At 38.2% G+C, this 26772-nt stretch overlaps 1 long non-coding RNA gene across 1 annotated transcript; it reads right to left on the bottom strand.

The window, feature by feature from the left end:
* Positions 1-22651: 22651 nt before the first annotated feature.
* LOC126645033 (uncharacterized) lies at positions 22652-25738 on the bottom strand. The gene is made up of 3 exons (XR_007630063.1): positions 25374-25738; positions 23395-23516; positions 22652-22760 (listed from the first exon to the last, which is right to left on the bottom strand). It is a non-coding gene; the product is annotated as an uncharacterized LOC126645033 (long non-coding RNA).
* Positions 25739-26772: the final 1034 nt, after the last annotated feature.

Here is a 26772-nt window from a genome sequence, read left to right as displayed (position 1 = left end):
CAGGAGTTTTCCTCACAGTCCTTAATAATCACAACTACCACCTGGAAAGTAATCTTACCCCTATCTCCATGGACTTAATGATAGTTCACTGGAGGCTGAGGGACTTCATGGGAATACAGGTGTTAAAAATGTCATTATTAGAGGGACATTGCCTGTTTTGTTACTATTACTCGCATGGAAGTAACTGGCAAGTTTTTCTAGTTGATCCTTTATTATATCTCTCTGCCATCAAAACTGGTAGTCACTGGCTTCCAGTTGTTCTCCTTCATCTTACTTCGTGTTCATCAGCCACACATTTTGTCAAAGTCTAGCACTAAGTGCCACTGAGCTTCTCAAAACTCCCTGTATTGCCACAATGCACTCTCAGATGTGGCAGATAGAAGGCTTGGTGCTCCTGGCTGCTTTCTCATGCTGATATACTTTTTTCTACATGGCATTTAGTTAAGGTAAGTGTTCATGGAGACCTGCAATCTCACCTAGTCTAAACTGGCATTACTGACCCCCTTTATTGTGAAAAGTGCAAGCTTGACTGTGTTCCTGTCCCTCTAGGTAACAATACTGTAATTCACATCAGCATTTCAAAGTGTTTTAACTCTTGACCTTGTTAAATATAAAAGGTATATGGATAGTACCTGTAAGATTCAATCACCGTTTTGGTCTCTGTATTGGCTTTGGCTGGGATGGATTTAATTCACAGCAGCCCATGTGGTGGTTGTGTTTTGGACATATGACCAAAATAGCATTGGTAGCACAGCACTGTTTTTGTTGTTGTTGAGCAGAGCTTACACAGCATTGGAGGATTTTCTGCTCCTCACTGCCTTACCAGCAAGGAGGTGGGGGATGCACAAGGAACTGGAAGGGGACACAGTTGGGACAGTTCACCCCAACTGACCCAAGGGATACCCCAGACCCTTTGGCATCATGCTCAGCATACAAACTGGTGTAAGTCAGAAGAAGGGAATGATGCTCAGATGTCTGTCCTTGGTTTCTTGGAGATGACAAGTAGTGAATTAATTCCTCATTTTAGTTTAGTTGCACACACAGCTTTTGTTTTGCCTAATAAGGTGTCTTTCTCTCAACCCACAGCTAACCTGGAATGCTTGAGCCAGCATCAACTGATCCAAGACTGCTGCAGTACGCTGTGGACAGGCTTCCCCAGCTAACCATTGCAGCAGTGGTAGGCCTCAAGGGAGTCTAATATCTTCCCTTATGTCCTGTCCCAAAGGTCTCAGAAGACCAAGGCAAAGGCAGGTCATGACATTTCTGCAGAACATTCCTGTATGTATATGCAGGTATACATATGCATACATGTGTATTTTGGGTTGTGTATTGTATATTGTGATGATCATGTGCATATCAACTTACTGAAGCAAGTCCAGAGAATGACCATGAGGATCATGAAGGGATTGGAACAATTTTCATGTAAGGAGAGAGGTTGGAAAAGCTGGGACTGTTCAGCTTAGAGAAGAGACTGGGCACGTTGCAGAGAAATCTTACTCATGGGTAGATACTGTGCAGTGAGAGGTGGACTCACCTCAATGGCATCCAGTGACACAACAAGAGACAACATCTGAACATAAAAAAAGACACCTGAACATAACAAAAACCTTTTATTACTTTGAGGGTGCTCAAATATTGGGACAGATTGCCCAGAGAGGTTGTGGAGTCTCTCTTACTGGAGATTTTCACGAACCATCTGGATGCTCTGGGATGACCCTGCTGGAGCAGGGAGCTTGGACCAGATGACCCACTGTGGTCCCTCCCAGCCTCACCCTTTCTGTGATTCTGTGAGTCTGTAATGTATTCATCCTTTGACATATTTGAAATCTGACTGGATACAGTTCTTGGCCACCTACAGGAGGGACCCTGTTTGAGAAGGGGGTTGGACCTGATTCTGTAATTTTGTGATTCTTTAATGCTGTGAGATGTTGTGCTATTTTTCCCACAGAAATCTAATTTGAATTTTTAACTGTTATCATTTAATGATACACTTTCATTAACATTCTGCAGAATATTTATGTGATCTATTCCATGTGCTTTCTTTCTCAGCAGGGACAGGCAGCTCATTTGGTTGCCTTCTCTCTTGTTTTACCATAATTCATTTCTAGCACAGAGAGATTCTCTCTGATAGAAATTCTTGGCCTTTATAGATCGGATGAAAGTCAAGGTAATTAAAATTTCAGATTTGATTTTTTTTTTTTTGGAAAAATATAAAAATAAGTTCTACAAGTCAACATAAATATGTAAAAAAACCTGCTTTATAATTTAAAAACTAGTTTACCTGCAAAATGTCTAGCCTGTTCTATTTATCAGTAAATTGAACAAAATGGCCACTAGAGGGGGAATTATTGTGAACACCTTTCAGTAAATCTTGTATTTCTGAATGGAGTTGAATAATGTGATATAAGTATGCAGATAGATAACATTTTAAAATATTAAATGTCTGATATCACTGTTTTCTCTTTTTGTTTTTACCTTTTGGAGTTTTTAAAAATGCACTCAAGCTGCTGGTACTTTATGGAAAAGATAATCAAAAAAAAGTCATCAAGTTCCAAGGTGTTCTGGAATTAATGTTTAATGCTTTGTTATTATAATCATGATTGAAACTTTTTTACTCTTTTCACTTTCCCATTAGTTTCATGCATCTGATGCTGAAATGTCTTAAGCTCTTAGCTTTAAAAACACACAAATCTCAAACTGAATGAACATGAGTCTTGGTATTGCAAAAAACCCCAGAGATTTAACAAAACAAAAACAAACTAGGATAAAGAAGAAAAAAAAAAAAAAAAAAAGCATAATTGAGGAAAAAACCCTACATTTTTATTAGGAGTTTTAAAAATAATACAGTCATTCAACTGGATAAATAATGAAGAAAAAAACCAGAAAGATGGTGATGTTTAAAGTCTATATGATATGTAAGTGGTCTTCTTTGATGCAAACATATAGAAGTAAAATTGCAAGAATACTAAAACTAAATTGAAAAGGTCCCCTGCCAAATGATTTTTATGCACACACAAGTATACAGAGATATACACACGCTATAACCAGAAAGTTAAAAGTAGCATCCCAAAAATCAGCAAAAGTTGTAGTGGAGAATTTTTTGCTCTGGCTTTAATGATGCTGAGTAAGTGTTCTGTGAATAAATAGCAAATAACAGAGCTCTTGATATCGCTTGTGCCTTCTAATGAACTACACACACCTCTATAGGTCTACTTTATGGGGAAAAAATTCATAGAATCATAGTGGTTTGGGTTGAAAGGAACCTTAAAGACCATCAGGGTAGTGTGGTCTATGACACTAATTTATATCTTTAGCTGTGTTTATTCCAGAATGAACTATTCCAATGCTATGCAATAAAAATAAATTAATAGATAAACACCCTCAAATTTCATTGTCACAAAATCTCTGTGTTATACAAGCCTAATTCTTCACAGTCATGAGCATGAGCAGTTCTGTGTGTTGGGTAGGGTTTTAACTGCAACCACAGCGCTAGTGCCAACTACATTCTCTGATTTGCTGCTATGTTTGAGCCTCAGCTCTAATTGCTTTGCTACATTTTGAGGGCAGGCAGCTTAAAAGAAGGCATACTGATCCTTTTCCCTTTCCACCTGCCCTCAGCCACTCTATCTATAAATGTGCAGATTCTATAAAGAACCTTTTGGCAATCAGCAGTGCTAAGATGTCCCTCATCATGTCTTTGGCAACGTATTTTTATTTGCACCTTAAGGGGACCAATTTTCCAAACAGTTGTTCAAAACCATGATGGAGCTAAATGTTCTATTTTTTTTTTTTTTTTATGGCCTGGTGATATTTCCTGTGCCATCATTGTATCCAAGAGGTTTTTTGTTTCCCGGGGAAGAAAGCAGCAGCTGAGCATGAATGAGCTGTTTGCGTGTGAATCCGAATGGGGGATCATCATATGGCTGCAATCAGCTCAGGGCTGGCAGCTGCTGGGTGATGTCACACACAGCCTTGGCTGACATCACGCAGCCAGCCTGGAACACTCATGTTGCCAGGCAGCCCATTGCTACTCACACTCCTGTTCAGTCAAGAGAAACATAACCACTCATTGCCCTCCAGAAAGTCCACACTTGAAAAATGCCAGCTCCGCTGAGCAGCAGGTCTGACTTAAGGCTGGAGATGAAAAATGACCTCCCACCTGAGTTCCCTATTCACAGAGTTTGACAAATAGCAGAGGCAGATAGTTTTGAGTGCCCACAAAGCTACTCTGCACAAGTTTTCCTCCAGTTCCTTCTGGAATGCCATAAGGCCATACCCCTGATGCTGCTCATGTGCACAGAGCCTGTTTGATTTTCCAGTCAGAGCCTAGGCTTGGTTAAGTTTGAAAACAGGTGAGCCAGCTGAGAATGACCCATTCTGGAACACTTTCATTCCCTCCCTGAAATGAAAGGTGTGATCTGCAGGAATGCTTTGGTGGCCACTGCTCCTATTCAGCTTGAAATAATTAAGGCTCAGGCCTTCTTAATAAAAAACTTTAATTTAAGGACCAGGCTTCTGCAGGAGTTTGGGGCAGCATATACAGTTTTGCCTTCACTTCCAAGTGCAAGAGTTTGATCTTTCTATGATTTTCACTGACCCCTCACTACTGCTCATGGCAGTGAAAAGTGGGTGTAAGTCAGAAAAAGGCTTCCTGAAAAAAAAAAAAGTGTTTAACAGGATGAGACACATGCACAGGACAGAAGAATCTGTTTTGTAGGATTAGTGTAATGGCTTCTCCAATCTAATACTTGGTGAACTGAAGAGTCATGAAACATCTTAATTGTGTGATGGGATGATTGCCCTGCACTGGGTTAGAAAAGGCACTCAAACTGTGTTAGAAAAAAGCCTCTCCATAGCAAGTGTAGGAAAAAATAATGTTAGGCACTGTCATTCCAGCAGATTCTCTCATAGTCTTTTTTTTTTTCCCCATAAAACTGTAAAAAAAGATTCCCCATTTTCTACTCTGAGAAAATTCAATGGAGATCTGCCTGAAGGTCTCTGTGAAGGAAAGATTTTACTTACTCTGACTATTTGAGCTTTTTAGTCTTGGCATTCAACAGAAAGTTTAGGAATCTCCAGGGAGTTCCTATATAGTAACCACGGGTAGGATTCAGGTCCAGATTAAGACCTTAACTTTCTGTGTGAATATATTGCTATTTACACATGAACAAGGTGCTCATCCTTACATTATAGAGAGGGAAGACCCAGGATTCTTCTCTGTTATCAATCACAGGCAGTGATGCCTATTTGAAGTTCTTTGTCATACCCAATTTGTTTATGCTGGGTTGTTAAATATGCACATTCTCTTCTCAAATGAGAGCTAGAGGCCAGGCAAGATGCAGAAAAGCTAAAGTGGCACTGGACACCTGTGTTTGGACAGCTGAATCCAGTCCCATGTGTCCAGTAACTCAAAACTATCCATGACCAGTAAAAATAGATGATCCCATAGGAAAATAACAGCTTAAAACATTGTGATCTCCAACTTCAGCAGAAGATGTCAACTCCCTTGATATAAGGTAATCCAGGGATGTCTAAAAAAACCCCAGAATAGAAAAACTGTGATTTTTCCACTGTCCACTGTTCCCAATCAGGAGCATCACAGTCACAGTTAAATATGCTCTGAACATCATATTATGTTAATATATTAATGACATGTAAATGTTTTCAGAATAAACTACACTCATGCAAATTTGTTGGCTCTGAACTCATTTTATTCTGACAGAGCAGTGTATTTGATCTGGGCACAAAACAAATTAACATTTTCAGAACTCATTAGTATGTGTGAACATCAGGCAAAGGTGACAAATCAGTTTGGTAGAGTTCCATTATTTTAGGACAAAAAGTCAGTCTTTTGGGTGATTTGGGATGCCTGATCCAATGCATGCTGCAGGCTGTGAGAGTTCTACCAGTAACTAAAAGGGAATAAGAAGGTCAGATCCTTGGACATGGTAGATAATGCAGTGGCAAAACACAGAATGAAGTTTAGACTCAAGCTCTGTTAACAGATATGTGGAATTATCAGGTGGAACAGGCTCAGTGGTATCAGGTTCTTTAATTTCCCTTCATGTAACACTCACTGTAAGATCGTTCCCTTCGGTATTACAAGTCTCTAGTGCTTCATTTTAATTGTTCAATAAATTTCAGAGATGTGGTAATTAACATGGTCAATTAAATATAATCAACTACTTCTAACCAATTGGAAAAAAAAAAAAGAAACTTTATTCAAGTGCATCATTAGTCAGTACTTACTACTCATCCACCATTTGCTAAATTTTATTGTCTCTCTTCATAAATATTTGTCCTATTCAGACAAATCTTGTTTTCTTCATGATTCTGGGAGAACATATTGTTTGATATAAAATCAAAAAATATATTGCAATATTTGGTAATGAATACAGGGCACCAAAGTACTTGGGGAATGAATCATACAATACCATTTTCCATTGGCAAGAAACAACATTTGAGTTGTTGTTCATGCACAGGCATTGATACCTCCTTGAGGTTCCCTGAATGTGAAAGAACAGATAACAGGGTGAGAGGCAATAATACATAACTTACCAGAAATTTCTATCACCCAATTACCAATATCTGAGATTTGGAGAAATGATATCTTATTAAGTGACCTTACGTGTCTAAAGATGATGAAAATATTCCAAGTCTTTGAGCAATGTTTGGGAAGAAACAGGCAAACCAAAATCATAGAACAGCATCCTTTTGAACGATTCTGAGCCAGACAAATACCTCCTGTAACTCAGCAGAGCTTAGAGAAGCAGTCCCTGAGTTGCCAGTGATGTGAAAAAGCCTATCTAAAAGAAACAATACAATATATCTGGTGGAAATACACACATGCTCTCAGAGTACTGCTCGAGTCTAAGAGAGATAGTTTCTTTGAGACGTGCTGTTCTGAACCAAACATGCCTTCAGATACAGAGTCAAGCCAGATGTCCTCGTGTCATCCTCTACCACAAGATACCAACATCTCTAGAATCACTCTATCTTACTCTTAACAGTTTTATATCCTTCCTCTAACACAGCACCAAGCCCCAAGCCTTCCAGAGTTCAAGAAGAGCTTGGACAGTACTCTCAGGTACATGATGTGATTCTTGGGGCTGTCCTGTGCAGGTCCAGGAGTCAGACTTTGATGATTTTTGTGGGTCCCTTCCAACGTTTCTTTGATTCTGTGACATGCTGTGAGATACTTTGCACACTGATATGTAATCCACAATTCAGTCAAAATGAATGAGTAATACTATTAATTCTGGAAGGGCTTCCGAGATATTTTTAAGATTCATTATGAAAACTTATTATCTTTCTTCTTGCATCCTGTTTTTAGACAAATTTCAAGCTGTTTTGGGCATATGCCTTCTTCCTCCATCAAGATGGTATATCCCACAAGGCAACATGCTTGTTTAAGCATGTCTTCCAACAGTTATGTGACTAATAAAAATATGAGAAGAATGATGACAGGAATCATATCTCTATCTCACCCTGCTCAGCTTTTCCAACTTCTTACAAGTTCTAAGTTATGTTTTTAAATGAAGTAAATTTAGACAAAAAATACAAGACTAATGATAACTTACTTCAGCTGCTCAAGGAAATCTTGGGTGAAGAGAACCTGATCCTCCTGCGTGACTCCAATTACCCAGACGTTGTTGCGAAAACAACACAGCAACAGTCATAAATCCTACCAACTAGAGCAATTTGTCACAAAGGAGTTATTTAGATCACTTAAACAATAACTGTCAGAGGTGGTTTCAAGATGATGTTGTGAAAGTGCGACTTAACGAAGATTGATGGCAGGGTTCACTCTGTTACTGTGTTACATGGATTAAACATACAAAATGTTGCTAGAATCAAGCTAGAGTGGTAGAGACGCAAAAGGATGAGGAGGATCTTCCTGTTGAGTCATGAGATTCAGAATGGACCCCCTAAATTCCTCCTCAGGGTGAGCACAGGTGCAGCTGGAACCAGACTTAGTCCTAGACTCAGTCAATAGTTTTAAGTCCATGAATAAATATCAGGACAGATTTAAATAAAAATTTTGAAAAATGGTTTGTATCTTACTTTATCTTCATAAACTGTTTCACTTTCCAGATTTCCTTCTATTGCACCACACTGCTTGTTAACATGGACTCAGCTCTTGGACAAAAGCACACAATATACAGAAGATTCTTATCTCACATTCTTTCTTGAAAGTCAATGGGTATCTTGCCATTTCATATCACACTGCCTGATTTTATCAGTTCTAGGGATACTGTAAGGATATGCTGAACTCTCTAAATAGAAAATAGTTTAAACCTTATCTTGCTAGATCAATACATGAAAAGGATCAGATACTGTTCCATTCAATTCAATAAACACTTTACCATTGATTTCCATGCATACAAAACAGGGTTTCAACATGAGATTATTGTTGATTTATCATTTAAATTTTAATGAATGATTAAAAATAGAGAAACTGAACTGAAGGAAAAGCAACTGCAAATATAGTGCCCTGTTTCATATAAAGAATCAATTGAACTGGGTCACAGACAATCCAGATAATCTGAACATTAAAAACGTATTAGTGTTATTCTTTGTTAGAATGTGACCATGAGATAAGGTTGTTTGTTGGAAGAATAAAAGCAGAACAGCAGAGGATTGCATAAAGGCTTCCTTTTGGAAAGTACTTAACCAACAGCTCTATTTTCAGCCCACGCTTAATCCTTTTGAGTTCAGTGGCTTAAATCTTTCCCTGTAAGGAACAAATTCTGAATTGAGGCCTAACTGCTTTAATTCTGTGAATAGTTACGGCTTAGGCCAAAGCCCATGGCAGACAATACAACTGTTTTGCAGCAGAATCAGCACATTTTGGACAGGGCAGATAGAGCTAATCTGCATATTTTGTATGCAGGGGTGTTTCACTCCTTTAAACACAGAAACATATGATGGAGGCAGATTTATTCCAAACTAGAACATTTAGTGGGTAGAACAGACTTGATGATCCTGATGGGTCCCTTCCAACTCAGCATATGTTATGATTTCATGACTTTACAACGTACACAAACTATTGAAATAGATAATGCTGGTGGAAATGCATGTCACACATCAGAATAAAAACACTGTGCCTATAATATGTTGCAATGTTTAATAAAATAGGTCTTTTATGGATAGAAAAAGGAGGGTGAAGGGGCAATGAATGACCTGATGATTTCCTCATGTTTCCTGTTTAGACCAAATCTGTTACCTGTTTTGTCACCTGTAAACCACAGTACTTTTCAGTGGCCAAGCCCCCTGGCTGAAATTTAGAACTTTTGAAGAAGAATTATAGCTGTTCAGAGAAATATGTGAAGGTCAGGAGACTGCAATAGAGTTCCTATCATTCATTTCTTGGAATTACTTGCAGTTGCCCGGTTTGTGCCTTGGGAAGGTTTCAGATACTTAATTTTTCAAGAGTAAACCCAAGAGTTTTGAAGGAACAGTTACATATTTTAGCACCGAAGAGGGGATTTCTGGAGGATATTGTATGTGAAAGCTTGGTATTAGAAGGTCAGGTGAAACAACCTGAGAGAGCATTGCACAGAGTCAGATCTGAAGCAGTCCAACTAACTATAAACACTCTCCTGCAGAATTCCAGAGAAGTAACTGAACCTTTTTACAATAAAGAGGGATAATCTGCTCATGTTGTTCAGTGGTTCCAAAATTCATGAGCTGTTAGGGATTGCTCAAGCAGGTAATGCTGAGTTTGCATGTTAATAGGTTTGGTGTGGTAACAAAGACATATCCCTGGTCCCCTAGATGTGCACATGCAAGTAATAATTTATAGAGGTTTCTTTTTAAACTACCAGTCTGGCATCATTTAGTACGATGTTGAAGAACAATCCACGTACTTCTATCCTAGCAAAAATTCTCTGTATATTTCTTCAGGGCAGATATCTCAGCTCTTGACTTACACCCTTATTTGGTTAAGTAGTATTTTTGTGTTTGTTGATTGTTGCTATGTATTGTTAAGACTAAGCTAACAAAATATATCTCATAGAAAAATATGATGCTATGAATGAATAATATTTTTTACAAAATGAGAATTAGTCAGATATTTTTGTATATGGTACAGATTTCTATTAGAACATTCAAAAGAGCATGTAGTCATTAGGCAATTTTCTGTGTTTTTCTTTCATACACTTTTGTAAAACCCTGTCAAAACCATTTCTGCACAATTCTGCAGGCCCTTAATTTGGTGACCAGTTTTCACCTATTCCAAAAGGACCAGAGATTGATTTTCTTACCCTTGAAATTATGGAAGAATAAAGGGGATGAATGCTTTTATAAAGAGACAATTCAAAATATGCTGAAAATCCATTCCACTTTTCACAGAAATGTGTTAAATACATGAAACACCCAATAGCATATGAAGGTATGAAGAAGAATCCTTAGTATAGAACATCAACTGAAAGAGTTGTCAAGACAGTTTAGCTGCTCCACAGTGACAGATGTAAAGAAGAAAAACAAAATAAAAAAAAACTCACCAAAACTCCTAATTAGGAGGAGGAAAAAAAAAAAAGCTGGTGAAAAAAAAATAAAAAAAAAAAAAGGAAAAAACTAAAATACAAATCTATCTAATGTGAGCAGAAGAGGAGGCATTAGCAGATGAAGTGATGCCTCAGTGACAGACAGATGTGTGGTAGTGCTGCTTTACACCTCAGAGGCCACCTTGCAAGGTAAAAAATGTTTCCACACAAAACATTTCATCAAGAGGAATAACAGATGGCCTCTTTCTTACCCTGTCCAGAATACTGTAATTTGCTTGGTGAAAGGATGACTGAAGACGTATTACTACCTGGTACCTGTAGTTTGCTTCAGAGACAGCTGTTGCTGTTTTCCTAAGAAAAGAAAATGGGGCTGCTGGTGGATTGTCAATCATTTTGGGTTACAAGGTCACAAAGACAGAGAGTCAGGATCATATATTTTGCACCTAAATTGCAGCATAAGTAACCACTGTTCTGATCCTTTCTGATGCACTGATGTTGCTTGGGGCAGATTTATCAGATATCTTGTCTGCCAGATTCTCTCCATCCATTTCTGACTCCCAGTGCCTCACACATGCATTGATACATGATGTGCTACCTCTGGATGTTGATAGATTCAAAAAGAACTGTTAAAATAGTTTTTCTTTCTTCCACTGAGGACAAGAATCTACCTCTGTATTTAGTATTAATCAGAGAGAGCATCAGTCAGGCAGTGGCTGCAGAAACTTGAGATGTTATACTCAACATATTTTGTAAAAATTCAAGTGAGGAGGAGAAATAAAACAGTGAACAGATAATGCTTTCTGACATATCATGTCCACACAAGCAACTAACATAATTCTCCCCATTTTTTTCTTTTTCATTTATGTATTTAGGGCTTTTATGGGTTTAATCTTCCTGGACTTGTGCAAAGCATTTGACACTGTCCCACACAGCATCCTTGTCTCTAACTGGAGACACATGGATATGACAGGTGGATCACTTGGTAGATAAGGATTGGCTGGATAGTCATCCTCAAAGAGTTGTGGTCAACAGCTCAGTGTCCAGGTGGAGAGCAGTGATGAGTGGCATTCCTCAGGGATTGGAAATTGGGACTGGTGCTCTTTAACATCAGCAACATGAACAGTGAGACTGATTCACCCTCAGTAAGGTATTTTTGGGGCACAGCAGTCCTAACTTCAAAGCAACAACAGAGGAAGGTGAAATAACCTTCACCTCTGGAAGGGATTATGACCTCAGCCATTTCCTGGGCAATAATTTCTGCCATTTATTGGAAAGGTAAATTGAAGTGACTGACCTTTTAATTCAGATATCTACACTGTGCTAAAGTTACTCAGATTAATCTTGACATAAAGACATTGTGAGGATCCTGCTTACCTGTATCTGCATCTGAAGGTAAGGAGAAAGCTTTCATAATTTTGCCTTCTTGACCTTATTCCTCCATAAAGGAAGAGCTGGAATACAGTTCCCGAGGACCTCAGTCACTTGAGATGTCATTCAAGCTTTGGGGTTTACAGGAGAACATACTTTTGACATGATATTTTGAGTAATGCTAATGAAAGTCCATCTATTTTATTTTCTTTTCTGAGTTAATGTCAGTAAGACAAAAGATGTTTCATGAAAAATAGTTTGGTGAAATCAGCTATAAAATTTGCATCTTTAAAGCTACATAAAACTTACCACATTGTAAGTTACAGCTAATTCACAACATCAGAGAACAAAGAATCATTAATGTTGGAAGGAACTTCTTGAAATCAAGAATTCCAAACCCCTGCTTGAGCAGGGTCAGCTAAAGCAGATTGTGTAGGACAGTGCCCTGATGAAAACTCTGCAGTGACTCTGAGCAACATGTGACAGTGCTGTCACCCTCACAGTCAAAAAGTGGTTTTTTTTGCATTCAGATGGAATTTGTTGTAGATTGTCTTTCTCTCTCTCTCTCTTTTTTTTTTTTTTTTTTTTAAATTAATCCCCTCTTGTATCACTTGGTTCCTCCAGGAAAAGTCTGTCTCCCTCATCTTCATTTCCTCCACTCAGGTACTTATATAAAAACCTCCTGAGCCTTCTCAAAGCTGAATAGACCCAGTTCCCTCAGCCCTTCCTTGTATGAATGGTGCTCAGATCTCTCAATCCCTCAGTCATCTCAGCTCTAGGGGATTTTGTTATTGTTTTTAGGTTTTGCTTCTTAGTTTTGTTTGCTTGCTTGTTTGTTTGTTTGTTTGTTTTTGTTTGTTTTGTTTTGTTTTCTAAGACACATATAGTACCATTAAGAAACCAGACTTGGCATCTGGGCAGAAAAAAACCTCTATATATTGTTTTCCCTTTTGAAACCAAAGGATCAGCTTATTTCATTGCTTTATTAAAAAAAACTTTTGAGTGTAAAAGTTTGGCCAGCACAGTTTGGCCATGTCCCTGCTCACCTATTTTTCTGACCCTCCCAGCTTTCTGGCAGTTTGCCCAGACAGAAGTTGTAGTTTGATGTACTCAAAGAAACTATCACTTTTCAAGTTAATTTTCTTTCAAGTAAGACCTGACTGACTGCACAAGCCTCAGTGAAAAGGATCAGCTGGAACAACTTATTACCTGAGGAGTGGGAATCTCCATCTGAGAGAAGAAAACCTCCAAAGATCTTCAGTCACTTGTGATCATGTAAACATATGTACTGTTCTTCACAGTGAGGTGGGTTTTGGTTGTTTTGTTGTTATTGTTGTTTGTTTGGTTGGTTTTGGTTGGTTTTGTTTGGTTTTTTGTTTTTGTTTTTGTTTTTTTTAATTCAGTTTTCTAGATGACCTTTATCTACTGAAAAAGTAGCATTTTCTTGTGGATTGGAATTTCCATTTCTTTCCTCTTCCACCCCTGAACATTAATACTATGTGCTCTATGAATGGATTTCTGGTGAAAATCAAATATATTTAGAAGACTGGCCTTTCCACCCTTGACTACATTGCACTGCATGTGTTCATTCTTAATTCAGGAAATCATTTTAGGATTTGAATTAACACATACATATAGTATGTTCTAATCATGTACAGAACTTGATAATATCTATGCACTTCCATGCATAAATGTCATCTTGAAAGAAACAAAGAAGAGTTGTAACCTTTAATGCATGAATGCTCATAGTACTGGATGCATACTTTAGGGGAAACTCAGATTAAGTTAATTATTTCATTAAATTAGTTAATTTAATGAGTAAATATTAATTATCATTAATTCATTCACTCTAAGAGTTACTTTATCTGTGCAAAACCACCTTAAAAGAAGAGTTATTCTTTGGAGAAAAAAGTAAATTATGCTTTTGCTAATAGAGTTTGCCACATTGTCTCAAGCTAGGCTAAATTGCAGCAAGAGGGTAAGCCCAAGAGTAAATATGATTTGTGGTTTATTTTATTAGTGTTCAAAGATTATCCTGTTAGGTGGAGAATATTTGCTATAGAAAACTGATCCTGTTAATTTATCTTTGTTTATAAAACATTAGAGATGAAGTTTAGATCATATATTAACATATCACCCATAATATGGGAGAACCAGATGCTCATGTTGTGCTTTTAACTGTGATTGCTTGCTCTTAAAGCTTCTTCTTATGAGTTTTTACTTTTATGGAAAGTGACAATTAAACTTCAATTATAAGTTCATTCTGGATTCTCTTTGTTTTAAATTAAAGGCTTTTTTTTCCTCCCCTGTAGAAAACCCTGTATATTGCTTTCTTAATTTGCTTTGCCATCTGTGTCACTGCACACTGGTCTCCCAGTTTGCATTCTTCAGGGGTGGAGTTCTGGGCCCTGCTGAAGCCAGGGGTCATCTGGCAAATCTCTCAGTGTGACGGTGTATAGGGGTACAGGGGATATCTCCTCTGGGGTACAGGGGACATCTGAATGTCATGAAGCCATGTCAGGGGAGATTTAGGGTAGATATTAGGAAAAGGTTCTGTAACCAGGTCAGGCACTGGAACAGGCTCCCCAGGGAAGTGGTCACAGCACCAAGCCTGACAGAGTTCAAGAAGCATTTGGGCAACGCTCTCAGGCACATGGTGCAACTCTTGGGGTGTCCTGTGCAGGGCCAGGAGCTGGACTCAGTGATCTTTGTGGGTACCTTCCAACTCAGGATATTCTATGGTTCTTTGACCTTCTGTGGAAATGGGCATAAATGTACAAATCAAGGTCAGTTACATCATCACCTACTTTAAAATCCTAATAGCACTGCCGTGGGAAGCTGAAGTAGTCTGAATTTTCTAGTCCCTCACAACACACCGTGGGGTTACATTTCTCTTTTCACCAGCACTGCAAAAAAAGGCAAAATCCAAGCAGTGAACCACACGTTCACCTTGACAGACCATCAGCTCTGACTGCCACATCTTGCAGTTATTTGGGAAATTAGTGTGCTTGAACACTGCCAAGTTTACTCCTTCAGGTTTTATCCTAGAAGTAGCATTGTTAATCTTGACAGGTAAGCACAGCTGGGGATAAGCCTGAAAAAATAAAATCAAAAGCATAAACAGAAAAAGGCTAAGTGAATGACATAGAATATCTTTCATTGGATAATTCCAAGCCCTTTAGCTTGAGGTCAGTTATCCAGATAAGTGACTCAGCTGAGGCCAGGAGAGCCTGTGGCAAACAGTAGGGCTGGGATGCTGGAGCAGGAACAGATGCAGAAGGTGTCTGTCCTGTCAAATCATGATGGAGCTCAAGAGGTTCCTGGTTCCCCAGGCTCTGCAAATGCTGTGTGGCAAATGTCAACACAGGGTTCAAAACCTCTGATAAGATCGAAGGAAGGAGCATCTGAGAAGAAGAGGATGGAAACATTTTCAACACATCAGAAAGAGGTCATCTGATATTTTTCTTTTTCCCAAATTAAATAGCTACAGCTAAGAGAACATCTGAGATTGGATAACTCTGTAAGTGAATGAAAGGTATATTTTTAGTCGTGCTACCAGTAAAGGGACAGATTATTTAGTGTGATAAAATCTACTTGTTAAAGCTAATAACAAAAAATATCCAATCTGTGATCTGCTGTATCCAATCAACAAAACACTCCTTTGATTTTCTGTCACTAGCTAGATCCTTTTAGATCATACTGCAATTGAAAGTGGATGTGAAAGTCCACCCCAGTCCTGAAACTCCTCTTGACATACCAGGAACTGTCCTTGGATATGTTACACCTGGACTCTCTGTGCTTGGAGCACTGGCAGTCATGCTGATGAGGCTGGGAAGAGAAGAAAATTAGAGCTCATACAGACATGGAAATAAAATTAAACAAATTAAATTCTTTACATGCTTTTTTTCTGGCTATAAGCACAATTTTTTTCTCAAGAGAAGAAAAAAATATCTATTTAAGTTAGATAAACTTTTAAATGTTCTGAGTGTTCAGTTTTTACTTAAAAAGCTCGGTGCTGCACAAATGCACCTGAGTTGATTTTAATTAAAAAACATCTTTAATAACAGGTTTATGCTGTTGAAACAAAAATAATTATTTTTTTCAATAGGATATTCATGTGTCAAACTTAGTTCTTTTATTAAAGTGAGGATATCAATCCTGGAACTACTTTTGTCCAATTCTTCGGCATCTTTTAGGTCAGATCTACTGATTGCTCAGATTTCTAAACCCATTTTATTTTAGGGAAATATTCATGAGAATTTCACAGAATAGGGAGTTCAGACAGTTTCTCATCTTTTTTAACATATATAAATTTTATTTTAGATGACAAAATGTTATTCATATTGCTCCAATAATCAATGTTATCGTATTTGAGCACTAAGTCTCTCTCTCAAGACTGAACATAAGCACTTCTCCAAAGTACTGCTCTTTACTTCTATTTGTTTTATGCAGAAAAAAAAAAATTGTTGGATGATGGATTTATTGAGAGAGAGATCATCCCAGAGACTGAACCCAGTGATCCAGAGAAACAAGAGGGCTGACAGAGTGAAAGGAGGGAGAGACAGTCCTGTGAAAAAGACTGAACTCCTCCTCTTCGTGTTTCATCCCCCAGGATCTCATTACTTCCCACCTTTATCACCTTCATGCCAGTGTGCAGCTCTGAGCCCAGCTGATACCACAGAGCTGTTCCCCTCCACAGAAGGGGGAAGCTCCCTTTGGAAGCACTGTGGCTTTGCAGGGTTCAGAGCACAAAAGAAGTGGAGTATCAGCTCTCTAGTGTGGCTGAAAGAAGCAGGGTGAATAAACTCAGTGCTCTTGGTGCAGAGGAGAGTGGCAAAGGAGGAGAGAGGTACAGAATGGAAAAAGGAGAACCCTTTATTGTGAGATAAATTACTCTCATAGGCTAAACATGGAGAGGACTGTATTATTTCCTAGAGACCTCTGTGCAAGTAGTTATGTGGGGAATCCTAAACTGTGTTTTATTGCGTCAAAGTGTAGTTAACACCAGCTGATGTTTCTGAAGCACATTAGGAAGAAATTCTTTGTTGTGAGGGTAGTGAGTCACTGGAAGAGGTTGCCCAGTGAAGTTGAGGATACCCCATCCCTGGAATTGTTCAAGGTCAGGCTGAATGGGGCTCTGAGCAATCTGGCCTAGTGGAAGACGTCCCTGCCCATGGAGTAGGGGTTGGAACTAGATGATCTTTAAGGTCTCACCCAACTCAAACCATTCTATGCTTCTATGAACTCCTGCCAAGCTCTGAAACAACTCCTCCTTTTCCTAAAGACTGGAGAGGAAGACATGTATCTTAAGGCTTCACATCTATTCAGCTTGACAGTTTAACCCACCATGCGTAAGAGAATGTAACTTTGCTCTAAAGTCTTGAATCTTGAGATTGTGAGGATATTAACAGAATATGTGAAATTATCCTGAATTTGATGCACACACATGATACAGCAGGTCTTTTGATCACTAAAGATTTGCAAAGACCTTTTACAGGTCAAAATAAAATCTCTAAAGTAATAAAGTGTCTAAAACATGATAGCAATCTCATTAGCTCCAGGGACTAGCAAAACTATTTGATATTGGTAGGTAATTTTCAGAATTCTTGTGTAGTTTCCACTCTCATTAGCCAGAAGTAGGGGAAAAAGTGTGGAACCATAAAACATTAAGGAGAGAGTTTTTTCATTTATTTCAGCTGGTGCCATTCTTTTCAGTGCTATTAAAATCTCACATATTAAATGATGCTTCTCTGATTTAACAGCAAATTTCTCCGAGGCTCTTTATTTGGTGAGTTCACCTGTTGGGCAGGAAAGGTGTTTGCTACCTTCATAATCAATGCAGCACTGATTGTGTGTCTTGATGGCATACTTAATCTGATTCTGATTTTCTGGATAATCTTATAAAGCTAAAATAATCCTTGTGATGTCAACATAGTGATTCCAGAATCCCAACTAATTAAATTAAGACTGTGTGTTTGTTATATTGAAGGCACAGGGACAATTCTCTTGAAAAAAATTAGCTGAGCTTTCAATCTGTTGAGGCTTAATCAAAGTTAACAAATTTCAAGGCTTACATTATCTTAAAAATCTTGATCTGGGAGGTTTTTTTACTCATTCTTTCAAAAAGAGTGGGTTGTTTTGTTCTGGTTTGTTCTTTTTTTTTCCCTGAAAGGCTATCTTACTAGACAGTATTTCCAAAAATAAAGGATTTCTCTTGGGCATCTTTGTCCTTCTCTAGTTCTGTATCACAGCAGAGAACTGTTACTTTTTTTTCCTGTTCTCAAAAATATATTACAACTCTTCATGGCACATCTGAGCTGAGTGTTGACTTCTGAAGCTACTGCCAGAAGATGTTTAATAATACTGTCACTCCCAGAGAATCCATGCCATGGCAGGTTCTGACAAGGTGCAAAATACGGGACAGGTGTGAATTTTCCATCTGCACTGCCCCTACAACACTGAGTGGTGTCAGTAGGAATTAACTAAAGGAAAGACCTTGGAAAGGAAAGTCACAGTGTACCTTGTTCTTGGAGCTACTTCTATACTGGGAAGCAAAACAGTCACAGAGCATTGGTAGAAGAATGTGTATCTTTGTTTCCCTGTATTTATAAAGCCCACATACCCAGGTAAGGAATAAAATCTTGAGGTTTGTTTGTCGGCATTTGATAATACCAACCCACATAACCCTGTGTTATCATAAAAGACGGCAGACGAACTTTCTCATTTTGGCATTTCCAGCTTCCAGAGTTCAGTTTGCTACAATGGAAAGGAATTTCTAAAACTAACCTATTCTTTGCTAAGAGGATTTTTGGCTAGAAAAATGGTCTAAGAGTCTAAATATTTACCCCCTGCTGTCTCTGCTAATAACTCACCTTAGTAGTGAGCTACAGCCAAATTCCTTGATCTGCCTTGTTTTTCGCATTGCTATTCTTAAAGAGCAAAACGAAAAAAAACCAAATAAAACCCAACAAAACTAATTTCTTGGCCTCAGGAATATAATACAGACCACCTAAATTAGGCATATACAGCAAAGAACTACACACTCAATAATGCCAAATGCTCATTTATCACTGCAAACTATGATAAATAATTCTTAATACTGAATCTAAGGAAGTGAAAAATTTCATATCATTGAAGGTTTTATTTTGTGTTAAGGAACAGGAATTATTTTGCAGACAGGAAAGCATGTCACCAAACAATTAATTCAGGAGAGCCACAGGTCTGTTCACTGGGAATTGAGAGCTCCATTGTCTTCCTTTGACTGGTGGTACTTTTCAACAGAGGTAAATATTCTTTTACACTAGAGTAGTAAATCAGTGGCTCAGGAAAAGAGAAGAAAATCCTGAATATTAGCAATTCCTGAAAAATTTAGCACTCCTGAACATCAGGAGATTTGAATGTAAAGCTCTTTTAAATTGTTATAAAGACTCCTGGCCATACTATAGTTTAAAACTGGAGAAGGTGGGAAAGGGAGAGCATTTTCTGTTATTATTGTTGATGTTAAACGAGTACCAATTTAGAACCTAGAACCACAGGTTTGAAACGGTTTCATCCCATCATCTTCCTTGGAGATTGGTCCTGATGACTTGAATATTCCTAGTTTCATCTTTACTTCTGTGGGTCCCAGGAATAAAATACAATCACGGGATAATTAAGGTTGGAAGGGTCCTTCAGGATGTGATCTGGTTTGACTCTCCACTCAGAAAAGATAAATTCTAGGGTAGAGTTTGCTGCCCAGGTCCTGTCCAGTAGTGTTTGAAACATCTCCAGTGATGGATATTCTAAAGCACCTCTGGGAAACCTGTTCCCATGTTCGCCCTGTGGCAGCAATCATATAGACTGATGTGGTTCATGGACCAATCATGCTACCAAGTCTCCCAGGGATTTTCTATGGGAGGGTGACATTTCAAAATGGTCATGATCACAATACTTTTCAAAATTAAAAAGTCATACCTAGAGACAATAAAACTAGAGAGATTTTAGGAAAAAAAGCCAAAAACAACAAACAAGCAAACATACAAAACACAACCAACCAACAAAAAACAGCAGCCCACAAAACCACCAGTGGGTGACTTTATAGGGGATTTTTCATGCTGGCCATTTTGCAGTAATTTTTCCAGTGGCTGGCCAGGTCTCTCCTTTCACTTTCTGTCCCAGGAAAGGCAGAGAGTTCTTTCCAGACAGTATTAACTGTTTGAAATATATCAGACTTTTGTAAAACCTCAGCTTCAAGGTAGTTTTTCCTGTTGCATTTACTTGTAAGGTTACTATGACAGAAAAAGAAATGCCAAACCTCTTGCAGGTAGGTAAACAACTGGGGGTTCAAAGTCATGGTGCATCAGTGACAGGGAAACATCTGACCTCAGCTTTGTCCCTGCACACTGACACTTCTTCAAACATTTGCCTTGTTTGTGGTTCACATGGGAAGTTTTCCATGTCAAGGAAATCACAGTGCCACACATCAGTACCTGAAGGAAAATAACTTCAGTGCTGGAAACAGGAGTTGGGTGTAACAGAACAGAACTTTGTGACTTTCAAAGTAAGACCCTCATGAACAAAATAATGTGCTCCCCAAGAGCTCCTTGGTGCCAGCTGTGACATTAAAGATAGCTGTGAACTGTCACGTGCAAACTGAACTTTTCCATGGGTCAGACTCTTCTCTGTGGTGCCCAGTGACAGGGAAAAGGGCAATGGGCACAAACTGAAACACAGGAAGGTCCATCTGAATATGGGGGAAACCTTCTTTACTGTGAGGCAGACAGAGCACTGGAACAGGCTGACCAGAGAGACTGTGGAGTTTTTCTGGGGCTATTCAAAACCCACCTGGACGTGATTCTGTGCAACCTGCTCTGGGTGAACCTGCCTTATATCGAATACTAAAAGAAATTCAGCAGCTCCATATTAAGACTGCAGAAAGATTTGGAATAATTTGTGAACCAATAATTTTCTGCTCCTCTTTGTAATAATTAAATTGATGTTCATTTTTAACAGGCCAGTTTGGAAACAGCTTAACCCCTGACTGTAAAAATAAAGAAAATCTAATACAAATACATTGTGATTTCATGATTTATTTTGAGAAAATACTGCTTGTCTCTTCTTTTTAACATTGATTGAATAGGTTCAATAAAATATCAAGTCATCTGACAGATAAAATGTGTAAACTTTAGTGCCTTATTCAGGCCACATGGGACTGTTTATTATTTTCTCAAAACCTATAATATACCCTACAGTTTTTTATTCAGTGATGGCTTCATGGAGGAAGAGGGTTTTAATTTTTCCTCTGACATGGAAAATGAAAAAACATCCATTAGCTGAAGAGAGGAACTGAACCAATGTTTGACCGTGTTTGGTCCTTTTAATGTTCTCCATGTGTCCCCATAGATTTATGGTAAAAAATTAAGGCATAGATGGGGAATTTACTTACCTGGCTGTTGTCCAAGAACTGCTCTCCAGTTGAAATAGTTTGATGATTAGTTGACTAAAGTTATCCAACTGAATGTGACTGTTTTCAATTCCTGTTGCCTAGAAGCTGTGAGAAAAAAATAATTATTATCTCTAATATCACTCTGAGGCTGCACATAAATATAATTCCAAGGATCCTCGAATTTTTCTTCCGTTTATACTAATGCAAACATAACAAAACAAAAAAACCCATACCTGATAGTAAGATGTGCTTAAGCAGGTATTGTGGCAAAATTTTCTTTGACACCAACTACAAACTCTTTAGATTTCTATAATAACTCAGGCAAATAGTGTAGAGCCTGACTTATTTACAGTGTGGTGATATCCTTTGAAGTTTACAAAGTCACCAGATTGAAGTCAACAGCATGAAGGACACTGGGGAGAAGACTCTGGAGAAGCTTTATATGGTTTATGTGCCTCAGATATTGGGAAACCTGGTACAGTATTGGACAGAAAGGGAACCTGCAACTCACAACCCCTGGGATAGAATCTGTATGGCCCAGCCTTAATCACATAAATGTGAGACATCTAGCTTAAGACACTCATCCAGGTTCCTTTGGTGAGTAGCAGTTACTACCAGGAGTTACTAATCAAAAACTATGATATCCAAGACAATTAGGACAAATTACCCTCTGGAGGGGTCTATTTCTCTGCACAAGCATTAGAGGGAGAGTAAAGACTAGCTTAGACTAGATGTCTGATTTTAAAGGGGAATGGTGCATGCCGATTTAGAAAAGCCAGTGAATATAAGACCAGGTACTGTAGGTAAGGATTATTAACTGCTGATGAAGGTGTATTCCTGTGTACCTCCTAAAGATAAAAAGGGCATTTAAGCTGAATATTAATTCAATTAGTAATTATTTATTGATATTTTTATTATTAAGTTGTGGGTAGGGGAGGGAAAATGTAAACACTTATTCCCCAACAAAAAAGAAATTACCCAATTCAAACCACAAACAGAAAATCCAAAGATCTTCAGAAAGTCTGTGTCTGACCTCTCAGGATCATTTTTAAAGCATGTAATAAGTTAAGCAATTGAGTATTCTTTCCTACTCTACAGCAAAATGCCTCTCAATGCAATTAAAAGACTCAAGATTCAGAAACCCAGACCTACCAGTCAGCTTGTGACAGCCAGTCATGTGTGAGAAAGGTCAGTCATGTAAAAGAAATTAAACGAGTTCTGCAAGGATTTAACTGGAATTGATGCAAAGCTCTCCAAACAGGAAGGGTGATGAAAAGTTCAATCAAAGTCAGATGCAAGAAAAGATGCTCATTAATACCCACCTCACTTGGTGACAAACACCTTGCTCATCTGTATGGCAGGACTGTGTACTTAATGATGTGATCAAAAGTGATATTGAGGAGAGAACAATGCACTCTGTCCCACCTCAGCACTATATATTGCATATCCTGACAGTACTCCTAAAAAGAATACAGAAATTTTCATATCTGCAGGAGTATTTTATAAAAGGAAGAAATGCATTTATACAAAGTCAAATAAGTAGTTAGTTACACACTGAACAAAATGCAGCTATTATTATTTTAATGTTCAAAATAAAGCAAAGCACACTTAAGGACCTTTCTGAAACTTTGTTAACATCAAAGAAAACTTCTAGCAATAAAGGAATTTTAACACTAAGAATGCTGATGATCTGAAAAGGCATTTCAATAACATTTTATTATTATATAAAAAAAGATATGTACTGAGTACAATAAAGCCTCACACTTGAAGTGCTCAGAACTGCAGAAAGCCAAGTTCATTCACCTAATTACAAAAGAGCACTAGTTTAGCAAATTTTAATAAACTTAAAAGTAAAAATGTAGGAGTTCTTCCTATACTGATTTAATAATTTTAAATAATAGCCATTTCTGGTTTAATGACCTATTAAACAAATAGGCTGATTTATGTTTATTATTCTCTGCTCTGAACTTTTTCACTTTGTAGCCGTAGAAAGTTGAATCAGAACACAGAGGTGCAACTTTTCAAAGGCAAAGAAGGCGTATAACTTCCTAACATTAAGTATTTAATTTCAGCATCACTAGTTAAGGTACCTACATCACTCTGGTAGCTGAAAGATGGACACCTCTAGTAGCACCTCAGATGACACTTTGCAGAGCACTGAGTGGGTGAGGAGTTCAGTTCTCGACTCCCAGGCAGCTGAAGAGCAAATTTGAGAGCTGCAAGAGGAGAGGCACCCTCACTGGTGACCCCAGACTGCCAACCTGTGTTGCACACACCACACTGCTAAAAACACGTGCTCCTACGGATCAAGATACTTAGCTGGAGAAATGTGGGTTTACCCAGTGAAGGACTAACTCATTTTTATGGACTACACACAAAAAGATCCAACAAAAACTCCCCCAGACCGTACAGAATTCTCACCTTACTTTTGGCGTTTGGTTAAATTCAGGACAGTTTTACTCTGCGAAGAGTAAGATTAAAAGCACTTTACAGGATCCAAAATGACTAAAGAAGTCTGGAGCTGATACTGTTATTTCTGAAAAGATAACGACTTTCCAAAGACTGAGGGATCTGAGAAGATAGAAACATTCTTCTGTGTGTTTAATGTAACACACTGCATGTTTGCTTCCCCCCTCTCCCCCCACCCCCCTCATTTTTATACCTTTTTTCCACCTGTTCAGAGATGGTTTCATGAAATACTTCCCTCCCTCTGTGTAAAATAAGGACACAAAAGAAACAGCTTCAGAAGAATCAGATACAGAATCATTCATAAGTGATGGGGCCCACTGACCCAGGTGTGAACACAGAGGTCAGGAAAAACTTCTCATGTCCTAGTGTCACGGACATGAAACTGAGTAGAGAAGCCATCTCAGGAGGGCTTTAATTTGTTTAGATGATGATGAAGTAAGTGAAAAAATATTCTAATTATTAATTTCAATAGATTTATTTCTTATTCTTCATTTGCTTGATTATTATTGTTACTTTTTTAAGGTTCTGCTTGATTTTCTCTCAACATCTCTTCTCTACCTAGAGCTTGATTGGAAGGCAAAAACAGGTAATTATTTGATCACTTTTCATTTCATCTGATTAAATGAAAAAGGAAATGTTTGCTTGGGTCAGAGGTTATTACAATGTATAATTAATTGTCCAATATCATCATAATCAACAACTTTCCAGTTTCAGCTTCTTTGCATCTACCAAGGGAAAGGCGGGGTTAAATAAAGGTATTTAATCAACTGTGCATGAATTGCCAGAAATGGATTTCTGTTAGGAAGCATTCAGCCAGTTATTAGGAAAGGTGCTGAAGTGAAACCACCCTTCTCTAGGAGCGGTGGATAACACTGGTTTGCAGGGAATGAGTTTAAGTATTATTGAACAAAACATTTCAGTCACAAGTTCCATCTCCGTCTGCTTAATGAATTGAAGTGTCAAGAAAATTTGAAGAGGCAGCCCAGGAAAACAGAAATGTAATTTAATGCAACATGAATCATTTGCTGGCCAAATGTACAGTATTGATGGGATTCCAGACAAAGAATTTAGATTATGGCTATTGTTACAGGAAAAGGCATTTAATTTGTCCAGCGAGTCATATGTTTAAAAGAAGATTTTGTAAGAAAATCACAGGAAACTTAACTTGTCATAGGCTTCTAGATGACCTAATTGGCAAAGCAATAAATCTAATTACATTCAGAAATCTAACTTAAAGGCATCTCTTCATCTTTAATGCAGTCAGGAAAACATATCCTGCATAACTTCTCAAAAACCACCTTAAATCTGAGGTTTTCTGATAAAGACGTACAAGCTGCTTAAGCTCTTCTATCAGTTCCTGTTATTCGTCTCATTGCTTTGAACCTCTGTAGTTTTAAATGCAATCACTCAATTTACTGAATCTGGAATATCCCCAGGCTCCATTAAGTGGACACCCACTCTGTTTTCCTCTTCTTGATTTCCCTGATGCAGATATTTTATATGCAAAACACACTAGCCAGCTAGTGACGTAGCTTCTCTCTTTCTCTTTCTTCCTCTCTTCAAAGCACAACTTGATATGTAAGTGTTAATTTATTGTCTTTTACCTGTGCTTTAATTGATTTTTGCCCCCCTTGCAGTACAGTGTTCAGGTGCAGGAATGCAGAAAGGAAAAGGTGTGTGCCTAAAAGAGAATCTGATGTAAATATGTTACATACATGATCATCCACCGTGTCCCCTGGCATGGGACAATGAGCCTGCCCTCCCCATGCCCTGACCTGCTTCCCAGGGCAACACAAGCCAACACAACACAAAATTACATGAACTTCATGTCTGCTACCAAGATGCAGGGACAAGACTGTGTGCTTTAGGCAGAACTAGTTTCCCTCTTGGAGTAAATCTATGCCACACCACCTGACCTCTGTGACAAAGGCTGCTTTTATTTGCTATCAGAGATGTAAAAAGTAGCAAGTTTTAGGGACCTTTGAAGATAACCATAAATAGGGTGATGTGGGGTGACTGGGAAGATGACATTTTGATTAATTATCACATGCCACAACCTCTCCCTTTCTTCCTTTACCTCTTCTATCAATACAAAGATAAGCAAATTTATTCAGATCTTTGATTGCCAGGGATGGAATTCTGTAACTAAATGGGCACAGGATAGTGTAAAACGTAGGTACAAGTGATACTTTGCCACAAAAGACAAGGCCTCCAAGTTGCAGAATTTGTGGAAGGAAAAAAAAAAAAAAGACAACAAAAAAGATGATGGAGACAAATATCATTCTGGTTCTTCCATGATAAGTTAATTTAAATATGCGGCTGCAGTTGGACTAGAGCATACTCTTTTCTGAGTAGAAAACTAGTTGGATGGCTGTGCCCAGAGAGTGCTGGTGAATGGAGTTACATCCAGCAGTGGCCAGTCACAAGTGGTGCTCCCCAGGGTTCAGTGCTGTGGACAGTTCTGTTCAATATCTTCATCAGTGATCTGGGCAAGGGGATGGAGATCACCCTCAGTAAGTCTGAAAACAACACCAGGTTAGGAGGGATTGAAATTGAAAGAGTTATCAGGCATGGGAAGAGGTTGCCCAGGGAGGTGGCTGATCACATCCCTAGAGACCATAGAATCATGGAATCATATTTTAAAAGATATGTAGATGTGGTACTGAGGAACATGGTGTAGTAATGCACTTCTTAGTGTTGGATTTATAGTTGGATTCAATGATCTTAAGGGTCTTTTCCAGCCTTCTGTAATTTTAGATGGTCATTAAAGGTCCCTTCTAACTAAAATATTCTAGTAGTCTAGTCTAGTCTACTCTAAATACAGTCATTTGGATCTTAAAAATAGCATAATTTGAGGAGCATCTGGAAGTGTGTCAGTAGTTTAGAAGGTACTTAAAAACCTTCAAACCTTCACACACTGTAGAGAGAGCTGGAATCTTTACCCTATGGCTCTATATGCATATCATGATTTTTCTATTTTCATCTAATAATTTGATTGGTCCT

Source organism: Myiozetetes cayanensis, unplaced genomic scaffold (genome assembly GCF_022539395.1).
Source record: "Myiozetetes cayanensis isolate MyiCay16 unplaced genomic scaffold, myiCay2020 scf1, whole genome shotgun sequence".
NCBI classification, from domain to species: domain Eukaryota; kingdom Metazoa; phylum Chordata; class Aves; order Passeriformes; family Tyrannidae; genus Myiozetetes; species Myiozetetes cayanensis.
This window is presented reverse-complemented; position numbering and strand designations above follow the sequence as displayed.